This window comes from Temnothorax longispinosus, chromosome 5 (assembly GCF_030848805.1).
Source record: "Temnothorax longispinosus isolate EJ_2023e chromosome 5, Tlon_JGU_v1, whole genome shotgun sequence".
Lineage (NCBI taxonomy): Eukaryota > Metazoa > Arthropoda > Insecta > Hymenoptera > Formicidae > Temnothorax > Temnothorax longispinosus.
This window is the reverse complement of record NC_092362.1, coordinates 12,642,857-12,659,574: the sequence shown is the minus strand read 5'-3', so window position 1 is coordinate 12,659,574 and position 16,718 is coordinate 12,642,857. Positions and strand designations below refer to the sequence as shown.

Genomic DNA, 16,718 nt, shown 5'->3' with positions numbered 1-16,718 from the left:
TATTGGCACGCAAAAACTTTCCGTTTTTGTGTCCATAAATCTGACACAAGCGAATGTAGGATTTCCGCTCATTTTTCATTAAATGTATTTTACACTAGGTTATATTCACGGATATATGTATAATAACACTATATTTATTAATAGAGATCACAGCGTGTATTTATCGACAACAGCAGTAATATGCCAAAAGCAACAATTGCTAAATCTCAGACTACTGCGTACTACTGAGACCGGGTTACCGGGTAAAGTCGCGGGAGATCTCGAGCACGACATCAAAAGTGAAAAGAGCCCGCGTGTATCTCGTACTACGTAGGGATCGGTAACCAATAGGCGGATGCCTTGTTGCCGTGTTGCCAGGCACGAGTTGTCGCATGCGTAACCGCCATCTGCCCCGTTTTACACCAGGGCTGCGTTCTGGTCAACTGGGAGTGCGTTCGAAAACATCACCCAATAGATGAAAACCCTAGAAAATCCTATAGTGCACGTAACACATGCTATAGATTTTCATTACTCGTGGTGCACCCGGGTGATGTTTTCGAACGCACTCCCAGTTGACCAGTTCAAACAAGTTCAGTACGTTTATCTAATTGTAAAGAAGGACGAATACTTTGTGTTTATGTGCGTCATATTAAAACTGTTTCCTGAGTGATTTGTATAAAGTATATTTTGAAAAGCCTGGATGAAGTGAAGGCATTAATGTGATCATCTGTACTAATTTAAAGGATAACGACTTGAAAACTTATAAGCAACGCGCTATGTGAGAAGAGTGAATAAAGCATCTACATACTTTTATTGCCGGTAAATATGTTTTAAAAATAGTGAGTAAAAAAATTCTTAGAAGTATGCAAGTTCTGACTTTGTTCCATTCAAACTAACCTCTAATCAAACCTAACAGCAGCATTAGCTGAAGGCACTAATTTTCCCTCACCCGAGGGAACTAACCACAAAAAAAAACAGTAGCATTACAGCAATATTATAATTTGCAATTTTGCAATGTAATACGTTTGTGTAACAGACAATTAATCCCCGATAGGAAAACAAAATTACATGACAAAATTTGAAAGGAATGCTGTTATGTGTTTACATTTGGAACAATATATGTAGAAATTTATACTTTTCATTAAATATTTATAAATATATTTGCACAATTTATTTCTAAATAGTATTTTAGCAAAACTACAGCATAATGGCAAATCATGTTAGCGGAATATTTTCATAATTTGAAAAGAAATTACCTAATAATTGATAAATATATTTAAGCTTTATTATTTTTAAAATATTTTGAAATATAATTGTGGAAAAATGAATCAATATGTATCGCTTCAAAAAAATGTACAATATTCTGAAATTATAATTTTAAAAGGAAGAAGTTTTTAACAAAAAATAATTTTTTAAGACTGCATGATTTATAATTTATATCCTGAATTGAATTTATAAATTTTTGGCAAATATCATTTAGAAATTTTATCCCGACAAAACTGCTGCATTATGCAACATCTTAATGCATAAAAATGTGAGATTCCTCTATTTCGTGATGCAATTATTGTACAATATATATTTGGGTCATATTCCTATCGGGGATTATTTAATAGGCAATTTTACAGAAAATTATATCAGTGTTATATATTACTATTGTTTGGTATTTCATTGTTTATCATATTTTCTCAGAAATTTTCTAATAATTTTCATACTTTAGATTTATGCAAAATTCTGAGAAAATACGTTAAATTTCTCAGATACTCTAAAAAATAACTGGATGAAGATTTTTAGAATATTAGTACATTCTCTCTGTATGTTTGAGAATTTCTGATGAATTGTGTGATTTTTTCATATTTATTTAGATTTCGAAAAAGATACGTTGGTGAAAAAAATCGGAAATATTTCATTATTATTCTGAGTGTTTCTAAAAAATGCTCCAAATTCATATAAAAAATCTAGACAATGCTGAGAAGTCTTAAAATTTTCATAGAGAAATTTGGAGATATTTTTTTCCACCAGGGAAACCATAAAATGTAATATTTGTTTTCTATTACACAAATAGATTTTGCCATTATTTGCTGCGTTCTGCGTTACACTACGGTCCACTTAACGCTTCGAAGCATTTGTTGCGTTAAATGAACCGCAGCCTTGATTACAGACTTTAATAGCAATTTTAAAATATTACAGAATGGAGAATAAAAGAAATACCAGAAAGAGATATTTGATTGAGGGTGACGATGCAATTACTGCTTCACAAAAGTCCAGGTTGAAACGATGGGCTAGGACACGTAACCAAAATGAAAATGTAATATTTTCTTGTGTTTAATATTTTCTGAAAGTTTCAAGTTGTTTTAGCCAAAATATGTCCTTATTTTTAATGTAAATGTACAGGTTGCACACAAACATTGTGAAGAAGCAGAGCACAACAACAATATTAATAACATAAACATTTCTTTAACTGACGATGATGTTATTGAGGAAGTAAGTTATAGCACATCTTTATTATAAAAATTTTTTGTACAAATATGGCCGATATTCATAGTCGATTCTTATATATATTTAAGATCATCTTAAGTACAGTCTTAAGATGTCATAAGCCACTCACAGAGCCATATTAGCATCTTAAGACATTACTTAAGATGATCTTGAAATAAGAACCGACTATGAATACCGGCTACGGAACACTGTTACACAGTGTCACCTAAACATTGGTTCTTGCTTTTAATTCCTCGCCGGATCCAAGTATACGAACATTATGAACCAATCATATGAAAGAATTATTGAGCGATTGCTCTCCAACTACGACACAATCGTATAGAGCTAAAATGCAATCGCTTAGCGATTCTTTTATACGATTGGTTCATACTTTCATACACTTGGATCCGACAAGGAACTGAAGTCTATACTATACCGAAATGTGAACTTCTATAGAAGAAAATATTACAAGTGATAGTGAAAATTATTCCGAACCCGTCCTTTTCTCTCATTTTGCCAGTTTCTCTTTTGCCAGTCTTATTGCCCAATCAAAAATTGCTGGATTGAGACAGAAACGGAAGAAAGTTACCGTCTCTCCTTTTTCTGTCCCTAGTAAGCGCTAAGCACGACAGTTTACTTTCCAGTATAGTATAGAGTTCACTGGGCGACGCTGTGTAACACAGTGTTCCGTAGCTGGATAAAGCGTCCTATATATACTAGGATAATGTCTCTTATTTTTATATGATAATAAAATATTCTTATATATTTTTATAATCTGAACTTTTTTGTGTGTGATTCTTATACCAATTGTTAACTTTTTAGACCGAAAAAATGTATAATATCTATAAAAATGTAAATATAAGAATATTTTATTATCGTATAAATAAGAAACACCCTAATATACAGGGTCCCATTTTAAAGGACCCAGGCAAATATCTCTAAAAATATGGAAGATACGGAAAAATATTTTGTATAAAAGTATTATGACTTTGAGGGGGGACATAAGATTGTACATACCATTGGTCTGACCTTGGATAATCGTTTGAAGGTCACATAAAGATCGCCATCAATCTCTTAAATTGAATCCCCATATTTGATTGCATTTTCTTATAGCTTATCTTGAGAGCTTTTCAAAACGTTATAATAAAGTATTTTTTCATTAAGTATTTTTTTAGTTATAAAGCTTGAAAGTTACGTGTGTGTGTGTGTGTGTGTGTGTGTGTGTGTGTGCGCGCGCGCGCGTGCGTGTGTGTGCGTGCGTGCGTGTGTGTGTGTGTGTGTGTGTGTGTGTGTGTGTGTGTGTGTGTGTGTGTGTGTGTGTGTGTGCGTGTGTGCGTGTGTGCGTGTGTGTGTGTGTATGTGTGTCGCGCGTTTTATAGTAACTGTTCTGGCATCTCTGCTTTTGAACAGTTATTATAAAAAAAACAAACACATATAAAAGAAGTGTAGATCCAACCGGGCAATCTCTGTATGGTACACCTTGGGTAATGCTAATGCCGGTGGTGCTGTAACTTTCAAGTCTTTAACTCAAAAAAACTTAATGAAAAAATACTTCATTATAATGTTTCGAAGAACTCTCGAGGTAAGCTATAAGAAAATGTAATAAGCTATAAAAAAATGTAATAAAATATGGGGGGTTTAATTTAAGAGATTGATGGTGATCTTTATGTGACCTTCAAATGACTATCCAAGGTCCAAACAATAATGGTACCATCTTATGTCCGTCTCGAAGTCATAAAACTTTTGTATGAAACGTTTTTCCGTATCTTCCATATTTTTCAAGATATTTGCCTGGATTCTTTAAAATGGGACATCTTATATAGTTATTAGTATTTATAATTTCAACATCATCATTATTACATAAATTGTTTTAGGTAAAAATTTGTGACAAATCGGAATCATTTAATTCACTTCAGGAATGTTCGTCAAGTAATGAAGAATATTTTAGTAGCTTACATTCCAAGACAACAGCTAGAAATATTTTGGAATTTCTTTCAATCTCAGATAATTTGCAAACAATTACAACTCCGATTAAAACAAATTGTGCTGAACTTATGTTAATGATATTGCAGTTTAGTAATACTTACATGCTACCCTTAACTGCAATTAGTAATTTAATAAGTTTGATCAATAATATATTTGAAAGTCCTATATTGCCAGAATCACGTTATCTCATCGACAAACTGTTTAATTTTGAAAATAAGGCACAGTTCCATACAATTTGTCCTAATTGTAACAATTATTTGGGAAAGAAAACAGAAATTGGTAATGAGGTTTATTGTAATATGTGCGCCTCATCAATTAATGTCTCAAATTTATCTTCCTCTAACTTTTTTGTGATTCTTGATCCTGCAAAAGAAATTTCAAATCTTATACAGAGCCATGAAGATTATTATAATTATATTGTGCGCGAGAGGTTGAATGAAACTGGAGAAATTAAAGATATTTATGATGGATATTGTTATAAAAAGTTTGTAAACAACTTATCTGAACATGAAAGAAATCGATATGTCACTGCTGTATTCAATACGGATGGTGCACCAAGATTTGAAAGTTCTCAGGATTCTATATGGCCGATACAAATCCAAATCAATGAGTTACCACCTCAATTCCGATTGAAAAACGTGATAACATGTGGAATGTGGTTTGGTAAGAATAAACCAGAAATGAATACTTTCTTACATATATTTGTTAAAGAAATGAGTATGTTGAACGAAAAGGGGATAGAATGTACAATCCATGGAGAGAAGCGATTACTTAAATTATACATGCTCATATGTTGTGTCGATGCTGTAGCTCGTGCTCCAATGCAAGGATTAGTACAATTCAATGCTTACAATTCCTGTAGTTGGTGTTTACATCCTGGAAAATGGCATGACGGATGCGTGAGATTTCCAATTCTTCATTATCGTCCAATAGAGAGAGACGTTGTATGTACGATAATAAACGGCGAACGAGCTATTAAATCCGGAACTGTTATCATGGGTATAAAAAATGTTACATCTCTAATTAACTTGCCATTTTTTAATATAATCGATGGTTTTGTACCAGATTACTTGCACTGTTATTTAGCCGGAGTTGCAAAACAAATAACTGAATGTGTTTTAAAATTACTGAAGAGAAGTGACATTGAGCAACTAAATTCTCTTTTGCTTGAAATTAAAGTTCCAAATCAGTTATGTCGATTAACAAGATCATTAAAAGATAGACATCAGTGGAAAGCAAGAGAATGGGAAAATTGGCTATTATACTACAGTGTACCTCTATTTGGAACTGTAGTAAATAATGAAATTCTGCAGCATTGGTTATTATTAGCAGAAAGTTTATATGGCCTTTTAAAAACTTCCCTATCAATAGAGGAATTAGACAAAATTGATGAGTCGCTACATAAGTTTGTGCTAGGTGTAGAAACATTGTACAAAAAACGTGCTATGACATATAATGTGCACCAATTATTACACATTAGCAAAAGTGTATTTAATTGGGGTCCATTATGGGCTCATTCTACTTTCCCATTTGAATCGAAAAATAATAAATTATTAAATGCTATACATAGTGCAAAAGGAATAAACCAACAAATTGTAAGATATGCTAATTTTCAGTGTAGCATGTCAATTGTAGAAAGTAGAATGAAGCATAATATATCCGAAGCAACAAATAGCTTTTGTGAAGATCTCACAATTATGCGAGTTAAAAAATGTATAAAACATGATAACATTATGTATTTTGGCTCAGGTAGTGCTATGGAACATGATATAGCATTAAAATGTAATGTTTCAGTACATTCAGCTAAAATTTATAATCGAATAGTGAAATGTGGTTGTCTGTATACGTCATGCTTACAACAGAATAATCGCTCAAATAACTCTTATGCTCAGTTAGTCGATGGGAAGTACATCAAAATTATTTCGTTTATTCTTGATATTGAATGTAACATTGCACTTACGATATGTAATAACATAAATGCGGTACCAATGCTTGAAAGTAATTATTTATGTAAAATCATAAGTATTGACATGGACTTGCGCACAGTTGCAACAAAAGACATAGAAAAAATTTGTGTATATATAAATATAAAAAACGATATGTACATTGCTGCTGTGCCAAACTTATTATTTTATTAATAATTTGTTTTCTGAACATGTGGTTATACAGTTATCTTTCCGCATGTTGTATTATTTATAAATTATATATTATATAAATACATTTCGAATATTAAATCCCAATAAAGAAAGAATATTAACAATATAAATATTATAATTTCCTATTTAACAATGTCATTGTAATATAAAACATGTAAATGAAATACTTGAATAAAAATTTATAACATTATAATATGGATATAAAATATTTATAATATGGATATTATGTTATACTAGTTTAATTATATTTATTATAATTTAAAAATTCTAAAAAAAATTTTTTTTACTTGTCACATATGATCTGTTAATCTCGATCTCATATGAGGAAATTTTCAATAATTTTATTTAAGAACTTATTTATGTTCTCAAATACATTTTTTGTTGAGTTCTCAATTGTGACCTCAATAGAATTTTTTCAGTAGGGTAGCTTCTCGCAAACGTATTTTATAAGTATGTATCGTGTATCGTTTAACGCGTTCCACGAGGGATAACAGCCTCGCACAGAATCTGATAAGTCAAATGTTCGGTACGCCCGTGCAAATCTATTATTGTGGTGCGGCATTCATGACAATCTATGGCGCGTTTGGTTTTTATCAATAACTTGTAACATCGACCGCAATGTAAGGTTGTATGGACGAAAGTTCGCGAAAGAAGGTGTAACTGTCGCAATACGGCGTTTGGTCGATTATAAATGCAGAATGTGTGTTCACTTGTTGCACAATCTGCGCACAGCGCGAGTTCTGCGGCGACTTGCGCATACCACGCGGAGTGACATATAAAATCATAGGCCGGTCTTACAAGTGGATCTGAATAGTCGCGATAGTAGATTGGTATTGATAGTGGTGGTTGTGTAGGAAAGGGTGGCGAGCCCTGCGGTATGGGAAGCATAGGGCGCTCACCTATTATATGATGTCTGTTTGCAGGTTCAGCGAAGTGATCGTACGATCCACATGGTTCTCCTAAGGCAAGCGGGCTGCTTATTGATGTAATCAGGCCGCTCAGAGAATGCGACCCACGGCTGCTGCATGCTTCCGCTCGCGTAGATGATCCCATTGCCACGTACTCGTGGCTCGTCTGCGTTGCCGGGATGTTGGCATAACGGGGTGGAGGTCTGAAGACATCAGGCAGTCTGACGGTGCCTGTTACCTCGCTGCCCAAGCTGTCATCGACGGGAGACTCACGGTTGATCTCGTCAAGCACCTCGTCGATCAAATTCTCCATTCCGGGGGTTAGAGCTGCTTCCACGGATGCCACTGACATCCGCGGCACTTCGTAGATAGTGTTCGCCGGTGTCGGCGGACGCTGAGGTCGGGCGAAAACCTCAGGATCAGTTGGGCCGGGCCAGTCACGGTCCATGTTGGGATGGACGTCGACGCCAGGAGATCTGGTGTCGCGCTCCGGTGGTCCTCGCTGCACTGGAATTGGCGATCGTCGATACGACTGCGCTGCGCTTAGGTCCATCGGTAGATTTTCGTCGATTCCAGGCATGGTCAAAATAATCCGGCGGAGTCGTCCCAGTATCCTGTGCCAACGTTTATAATTGTTGCTATGACAGCTGCTCTTTCTCATCCTGTGAAGTAAGCACAAACCAAAGACTAAATTTTGGTACGGAGTCGTGTGGTTTGGTCACTTACGAATTATTGTTGTGCTTTCTCAAGTCGTCCGTGCGTCTCTGCTTCTTGTGCCTCTTCTCGTAGATTATACTGGAGTGTTCCCGTTCTTGAGCCAGACTGTTCGCATTCGGGCTCGGTGTCTCGGCTTTTATTCTCTACTGAGGAGCAAGGAATAGGTCCCTTGGTTCCTTTGTCACGGTAGCATCGTGCATAAAATAAATTCGCAGTACTGCTGATCCAAGAAGTCCTGCTTATCATCCAGATAATGACCACAAGTATTCCGAGAACACTCGTGCCCCATCCTACTGCACTGTAGGTGATGAGTCTTTGTTCTTGCATCTTTCTATCCTTGATCTGGCGTGCCTTCTCAATGATGTCATCAAAAGTCGTTGATACGTGGCTATTATTCATTGTCCATAATTCGCGTGTCGCTTCTGCCAGGTCGATTTGATATTTTTCACGGATAGGCTCGTACAATTATAAAATGCTTAGGTTGTTCATTGGAGTATAATGCTGTACGAATTCTATAGAGTGAACAGATGGATGGCTCATCGTAGTAGTCCCTGCTTTAATTTTACATCCTTGGCGTATGAAAATAATGCCAGAATTACTTATCTTTTCCTGTTTGCTTTGTTGGCATTCTATACGGATTATTTCTCGTTTTCTTGCAGTATATATCCAATTTCCGGGCGTAGTTAAGGCTTTCCAGTATGTTTCTCGTAGGTTTTGTAATACTATGTTGCAATATTCCATTTCTATATTCTTATTTAGTAAGAGTTGAATATTACAACTTGTCGCTTGCCGTATCTTTTTCAAAGGAAATATAGCTGGGCAGATAAATACGGTGCTGGATATACATTCTCGCAGTTCCCCTTCTCGGAACTCGTAGAAGTTATCGGTGTCCTCGCTTATTCCAATATGTTTTGCGTCAGATTTAATTATTGCGAATTTTGTTTCATCGAATGCTTGTTTAGCAGGTAATGGTACGGCTCTATACATTTTATATATTCCAGGAATTAATAATGGAATATGCAGAATATAAATCAATCGATTTCCAGAATAGGCAATTCGTAAATTGGATATTTGTATAAGTTGATCCATTCCGATTTCGTCAGTATTCACCGGAAATTCTGCATGAGGATTCTGTTCTTTTATTAACTTACAATTTTCTATTAATTGTTGCGGTGAAATTAAACGTGGGTGGATAAATCCCTGCTTTCCAAATAATATTCCATTGATCAGAATATTCAAATCTATTTCATGTTGTAGTATTTCTGTATCGAGTTTTGTCATAACTTCCCAAAAATATCGATGCCTTTGATTTAACATCGCTTTAATTTCTATTGCGCTAAGCTGTTTTCTTATCTCCCATGTAGCGTTGTACAGTTCCCCGAAACGCGCTCGCGTTGCTACAGTTTGATTCACGAGTAGCAGAGCGAGATTGTTAGTTTTATTTTCTACGTGCATTATTGCATTACGCATGGCATATTCGTCTTCGATGGTTAAGGTTCCAAATAATATCTTGCTAAGTTGTCCAACAAATTCCAGGGGAGCTCGTTTTGTGCGGGATTCTCCTATGAGTTCACGTATATGGTCTTGATACTGCTTTATCTTATTTAATTTGGCAATTAATGAAGTCAATCGTGGTCGTATTTCACAGTGCGAATTGTGATTGCCACATTGTTGTAATATCAAGTCCATTTGCTGTTCGAGCTTGGCCGTTGCACTTTTAATATCGCGCAAGTCGATGTAGATCATCTTCCAAGAATTCTCGGACGTACGCATTTCTCCAACGGCCTCGAAAAATATTCCAGGATTACCTTTTAAACCAGTAATTGTGTATTCTTTTTCCTTCATTTCTGATCTGCAATCCGAGCAGGTTTGTATTATATTTTAATTTTATTGGGTGGAATTAATATTTTAATATTATTATTTTCTAGGATTTTCACAATTTCATACGGCCCTGTATACTCGTCATCGAACTTGTTTTTTTTTTTAAGTTTTAATAAATATATAAAATCTCCTACTTTATACGTTTGTGTTTTTAATTTCTTATCATAATAATGTTTATAACGTGTTTTGGCTAACCCTAAATTTGACACGGCTAGTTTCCTTAGATCAGTTAATTTATCAATAAGTTCGCTCACGTAATCGTCATACGTTTCTACCGAATTTTCTGTTTTTATTTCAGATGGCAATCGTGCGGCTTTGCCGAATACTAATTCATACGGTATGAATTTTGTTCCCTCATGTACGCTAGTATTATATGAAAACATAGCATGCTCGAGCCAATTATCCCAATCATGTTCATCAGATATATAATGCTTTAAATACTCGGTTAATACATGGTGGCTTCTTTCTAACGAGCCATTGGATTGAGGATGAAAAGCAGATGTGCAATATTGTTTTATTTTAAAATATTTTGCAAATTTCTTCATCATTGAATTAGTAAAATTTGAACCTTGATCCGTCAAAATTGCTTTGGGACTTCCAAATTGACAAATAAATCTACGCGTGAATGCTATTGCGATTTCCTCTGAGTTCGCTTGCACAAGAGGTACGGCAACTGAATATTTCGTTAATTGATCCTGAATCGTTAAAATATATTCATTACCATTATCAGTAATAGGCAAAGGCCCTAATATATCCATAGCAACTTTATCAAGTGCGTCTACAGGAGTGTCGGTTATAATCATCGGTTGTTTAGTCTTTACGCGTACTAATTTTTTCTTTTGGCAACTACTACAGGTTTGAATAAATTTTTCAACTTGACTTTTCATATTTTCCCAAAAATATTTATGACGTATCCGTGTCTTTGCGATTCCTTTATGTCCTCCGACACTGGATTCGTGGGACTCACGTATGATACGCGGTCTATCCTTGAGCTCGGGTATGCACACTTGGCCCTTACATACAGTAATTTGAATGTCTGTATTTAAAAATGTAAGTCTTATAATGCATCGTATTCTGAATCATAGTATTTTTATATCGCTATTGTTTTCAGATATGCTCGCATGTGAAATATTTAAACGCATTATTTCGTTTTTTAATTCTCTAAATCCATGCGCTACATATTTTTCTTGAATCTGATCGTTTAATTCTTCTTTAATTATTATTCCAAAAATTTTCTTGTTGTTCTTTTCTGATGTTAACACATGTCCTATTATTCCTTTAAAATTCTTCGGTTTTTGGCATATTTTCCTATCGATTAATTCTTTCCCTATTTCATCTATCGGGTCTCCCTTCGTATTTATAAAGTATATTATATTATCATTCTTCATCCATATGTGATCTCGGGAGTCTATAATGTTAACAGAAGTAACTTCCATTTCTCTTATTCTTGGTCTCTGTAATTCTCTCGGTGGTGTTCGTTCCTTCAAGTTAAATTTTTTATTTGTTTTCTTGCTTAATTTTTTGTTTGGGAATTTTTTATTTACCGATTTTTTCTCCCGGCTGCTGCCAACCTTCGGTTGGCGAAGACGAGGGAGTATGCGTTTCACTGGGGCCGAACCTTTGTTACCTTAGTTCTCAATAACTACAACATACTTCGATATGTGCTTCCGTATATAAGTTTCTTATTGATCAAGCAAGTTTTATAGCGTATAATAATCATTAATCGTTGTGTTAAACAAAAAGCGAAAAAACGATATATTACATTTATATGTCCTCTTATTGGCTATCGACTGAGTTACAAAGGAAATTGATTAACCAATGATATGCATCTGCATGGGGAATTTTAGTGACTTCCTGTTACCTCTATTGAGCTTCGGCAGAACGTACAGCTTTTCTGTTCATTGCTGCACGCTCATTGGATATCGCGCGACACTATCGCACTAGTCTGCTGGGGCCATATGTCATTTTGAAGTGGCGGTCAATACAGTTTTAGGTTATGTTGTTATGTTATTGTGAACATAACATTGTGTACATATTAAAACGACAGTGCGTTTTCTACTACACATTTTCGTCGTATATTTTATAAAAGTGTCGAAAATTAGAGTGTTAATAATAAACATTATAAGAAAATAGATGTTTCTATTAACAATGTAAAACAGGTAAATATTTGCATTATATTATTATTTCCTTGAAAATTGTTATCTGTAACATTATTGTACAATAGATGCTTTCCAGTTAACGACACAAGCGTCATTCTATCTTTGTTGCTCACTAGATGTTGAAAAAAGAGACAGAATGACGCTTGTGTCGACTTGAGTCGCTAAATAAAAAGCACACATTATGTCTCGTATTATGAGTACTGTATCTCTCGTTTATTTATAATTTAATTTATATATTTATATTATTATTGTAATCGAAATATAGAGCTTTAGATAAATATTCCATTAACTTGCAAAAAAAGTAAAAAAAAAGGAGATAAAATATTTTTGGAAATATCATATTATTCGCAATCGTATAATTATTCGAAATATTGTACTATTAGCATGAATCGTATAATTGTGACAAGTCAGTTTTAAAACCGGGAAATACTGTACTTTTTCTTAACATTAATTGCTTTTTTATTTACAGAATTATATTTAATAATTATTGTTACAGAATTATATTTATATTTAATAATTATTGTATTTATTAATTAATATATTGTTTAGGTGTCTATTTTTGACTTTATTATATTAAAACAATTATAGTACAAATATGTGCCGTTTATTGGATTTGCATAATGAGATATATATTGGTAAGTATATAGTAATTTATATATTCTTTAGTAATATTATATAATATTATACAATACTACATTTTATTAATTATTAATAATTAAAACTTGCATGTATACAAAAGAAGAAAAAGAAGAAAAAGAAGAAAAGGATGATTACACCACACAGATGAATATTGGCGGCATGGTTGCGCTACACACATGTATATTGGCAGCATGGTTGCGCCGTACTTATAATGTGCATATTGGCAGCAATGTTGCGCCTCATTATCTGAGAAGATAAGAAACCAGACATTAGAAGAATGGACATTTATGAATTTAATAAAAAAATACATCAAGCATATATGAAGATTAATAAAGGACAGAGATGATAATCAAATTTATTATATAGTTAAGAAACAAGCATCTATAAATTGACCAATACACATTAATAATATATAAAGTGTTACTTAAAGACCGCCCACTAATTACAGCGTTATTCCTCTTCAATATTAATTGTAAGTCGAAAAGTTCTGAGTTATTTTTTTTTCTATAATGCTTAATAAAGCAGTAATTATTGTTTATCGCGATCCCTTCTAGCTTCTCACGAGCGTCAAGGGTCCTCTGGGACAATCTGAATATACTCCGTCCAACGAGAGATTGAGAGTAGATCGGACAAAAACTTGTCCGTCTCGCGCAGGTCTCCACCCACAGAGTATCTATTTACATATACGATACGTCACGCTCTAGGGACTTTACTCTCACTTTGCTCACTATCCACAGAACCATCAATCTCTCGTAAAAACAATATATATATATATATATATATATATATATATATATATATTGCTTTTAAAAGTATGAAATAAATAAATAATTAATTAAAATCTCCGGAGCAGCAACAAAAGATTATAAAAAAAGTTAAAAACAAAAACTTATATAAAAAATTAAACAAAAAAAATTTAAAAACAAAAACTTATAATAAAAATTTAAAAACAAAAACTTATAATAAAAAAATTTAAAAACAAAAATTTATAATAAATAAATTTAATAAAAAAAATTAAAAACAAAAACAAAAAAATTAAACAATAAAAAATTGTAAAAAAAAAACTGCCGACTGCTGCCTAAACTAGGTTAAATTAAATGCAGAAAATAAAAATTAATAAAATTTAAAATAAAATTTAAAAACAAAAAATTAATTTTAAAAAAATTTAAAAACAATTTAAATAAAAATTAAAAACAAAAAATTAAACATTAAAAAATTGTTTTTTAAACAAAAAAAACTCCCGACTGCTGCCTAAACTAGGTTAAATTAAATGCAGAAAATAAAAATTAATTAGTAAATAAAAACACTTATACAAAAAATTTAATAACTAAAATTTAAAATAAAATTTAAAAACAAAAAATTAATTTTAAAACAAAAACTTATATAAAAAATTTAAAAACAATAATTTATACAAAAATTTAACAAAAAAAAACAGGTTTAAAAAGTTTAAATTATAATAAACAAAATGTTAAAAACAAAAACTTATACAAAAAATAAATTTAATCAAAAACAGGTTTAAAAAGTTTAAAATAATAATAAACAAAAATTTAATAAAAACTTAAAAGTTTAAAATAATATTAATTATAAAATATTAATGCAATTGACACACTATTAGGAAATATTGTCTAACAAATATGATTGAAAATACATACAAATACTTGATTATTTACTACAAATTATTATTATTATTATTATATTAGGCATTATAGACGCGCGCTTTATGCGCGCTATTTAGCTTTAATATTATACTATTACTATTATACTATTAACTCTTCCATACACATAACTGTCAAAATATACAATGACAGCCGCTCACGAAGTAAGCGTAGCCAGAGAACCAATCAGCATCGTGGAAAAGCAACAACAATTAATAAATTTCGATAAATTCGAATATTGATTTAACATGCCTTTTCAGAAATGGAACTAGAACATTAACGAAAAAGAAGTGAATTAAAGACTTAAATTTTATAATGAAAAATACTCTCTTATTTACGCTATAATTATTAATTGCATATTTTAAAAGAGCAGTCGGGAGACGCCACGCCAAGCGTTTCTCAATCACGCTTTAGATGTCATAGAAAATTCTGTATTTAAATTGTTTAACTGTTATAACTTCATACTTAGTATTAAACTGAAATGTGTTTGTGGGTTTGCGCGCGCGTGCGCATGTATACGTGTATTCTTATAGTTAAACTAAAATGTGTTTGTGTCACATGCACGCTCATGTGTGCATTTATGTGTATTCTTATAATATGTGCATATATACGACGCACGCGCGCACGTACACATACATAAACAGAGAAATGCGTACAGAAAGAAGCAACCAATATATGCTGAATTATTAAGTGTAAAATTCGGCGTGGCGTCTCCCGACTGCTCTTTTAAAATATGCAATTAATAATTATAGCGTAAATAAGAGAGTATTTTTCATTATAAAATTTAAGTCTTTAATTCACTACTTTTTCGTTAATGTTCTAGTTCCATTTCTGAAAAGGCATGTTAAATCAATATTCGAATTTATCGAAATTTATTAATTGTTGGTGCTTTTCCACGATGCTGATTGGTTCTCTGGCTACGCTTACTTCGTGAGCGGCTGTCATTGTATATTTTGACAGTTATGTGTATGGAAAAGTTAATAGTATAATATTAAAGCTAAATAGCGCGCATAAAGCGCGCGTCTATAATGCCTAATATAATAATAATAATAATAATTTGTAGTAAATAATCAAGTATTTGTATGTATTTTCAATCATATTTGTTAGACAATATTTCCTAATAGTGTGTCAATTGCATTAATATTTTATAATTAATATTATTTTAAACTTTTAAGTTTTTATTACATTTTTGTTTATTATTATTTTAAACTTTTTAAACCTGTTTTTGATTAAATTTATTTTTGTATAAGTTTTTGTTTTTAACATTTTGTTTATTATAATTTAAACTTTTTAAACCTGTTTTTTTTTTGTTAAATTTTTGTATAAATTATTGTTTTTAAATTTTTTTATATAAGTTCTTGTTATTAGGAGTAGTATCTTTTGTTTTCGCAGATTTTTTATTGCTTATTTGTAAAGGTTTAGGAACTGCTTTATACGAAGGAGGTGAAAATATTTTATTCGTATTACTTTCGTCTGTCGAATCATCGCTCGGCGTTTTTTGTTCACGGTATCCTAATGGTTTTTTATTTATTTCATAATCCATTTCATTATCAGTATCTACTTCCATTGTTTTTAATTCTTGTTTATTTAATGGTATATTTTCTTCTATTACTTCAATAGCGTCAATGTCATCTGGCAATTTTTGTAATTTTTTATCAATTTTTACTTTTGATTTTGGTATTATTCGTATATGCGAAGGTGGTGCATGAACGTCAGCTTGTACTTCAATATTAGTATATGCTGGATGGTTATCGCTAGATTGTGATGTTATTTCCATAGCCTCATCTTCAAATTCCTCTTGTTGTTTATGCATTTCTTTTTCATCATAAAATTTTTTATTATCGATTCGTTTTTTCGGGACACCCGTTGTGTGGCTTTTGCTCGGTCTCTTGCGTGAAGCGCATGCGTCGTCGGGAGCGGTTGCTTCCTGCAGCGGCTCATAGACGGCGTCGTCATCGCTAAGACGCTCTTGCGGGCCGCGCCCTTCAGCTTCATCCACATGCAACATTGCGTCTTTACTGTCATCACGGGATTCGTCAAGTTCCTTTGGACTAGAATCTTTACGGTGTTTCTTTGTTCTCTTATGTTTTCACTTTCTGCGTCTTATGTGGGTAGAAGAGCTACTCTCATGTTTTCTCTTTTCACCTTTTTGACATATTTCTG

General features: G+C 32.6%; 1 protein-coding gene and 1 long non-coding RNA gene across 2 annotated transcripts in view; one reads left to right on the top strand and one right to left on the bottom strand.

The window, feature by feature from the left end:
• Positions 1-16,718, bottom strand: part of LOC139813476 (uncharacterized) — a 396,598-nt gene that overhangs the window by 16,160 nt on the left and 363,720 nt on the right. The window lies entirely within an intron of this gene.
• On the top strand, positions 662-6,692 carry LOC139812713 (uncharacterized). The gene is made up of 4 exons (XR_011731925.1): positions 662-798; positions 2,167-2,284; positions 2,371-2,460; positions 4,329-6,692. It is a non-coding gene; the product is annotated as an uncharacterized lncRNA (long non-coding RNA).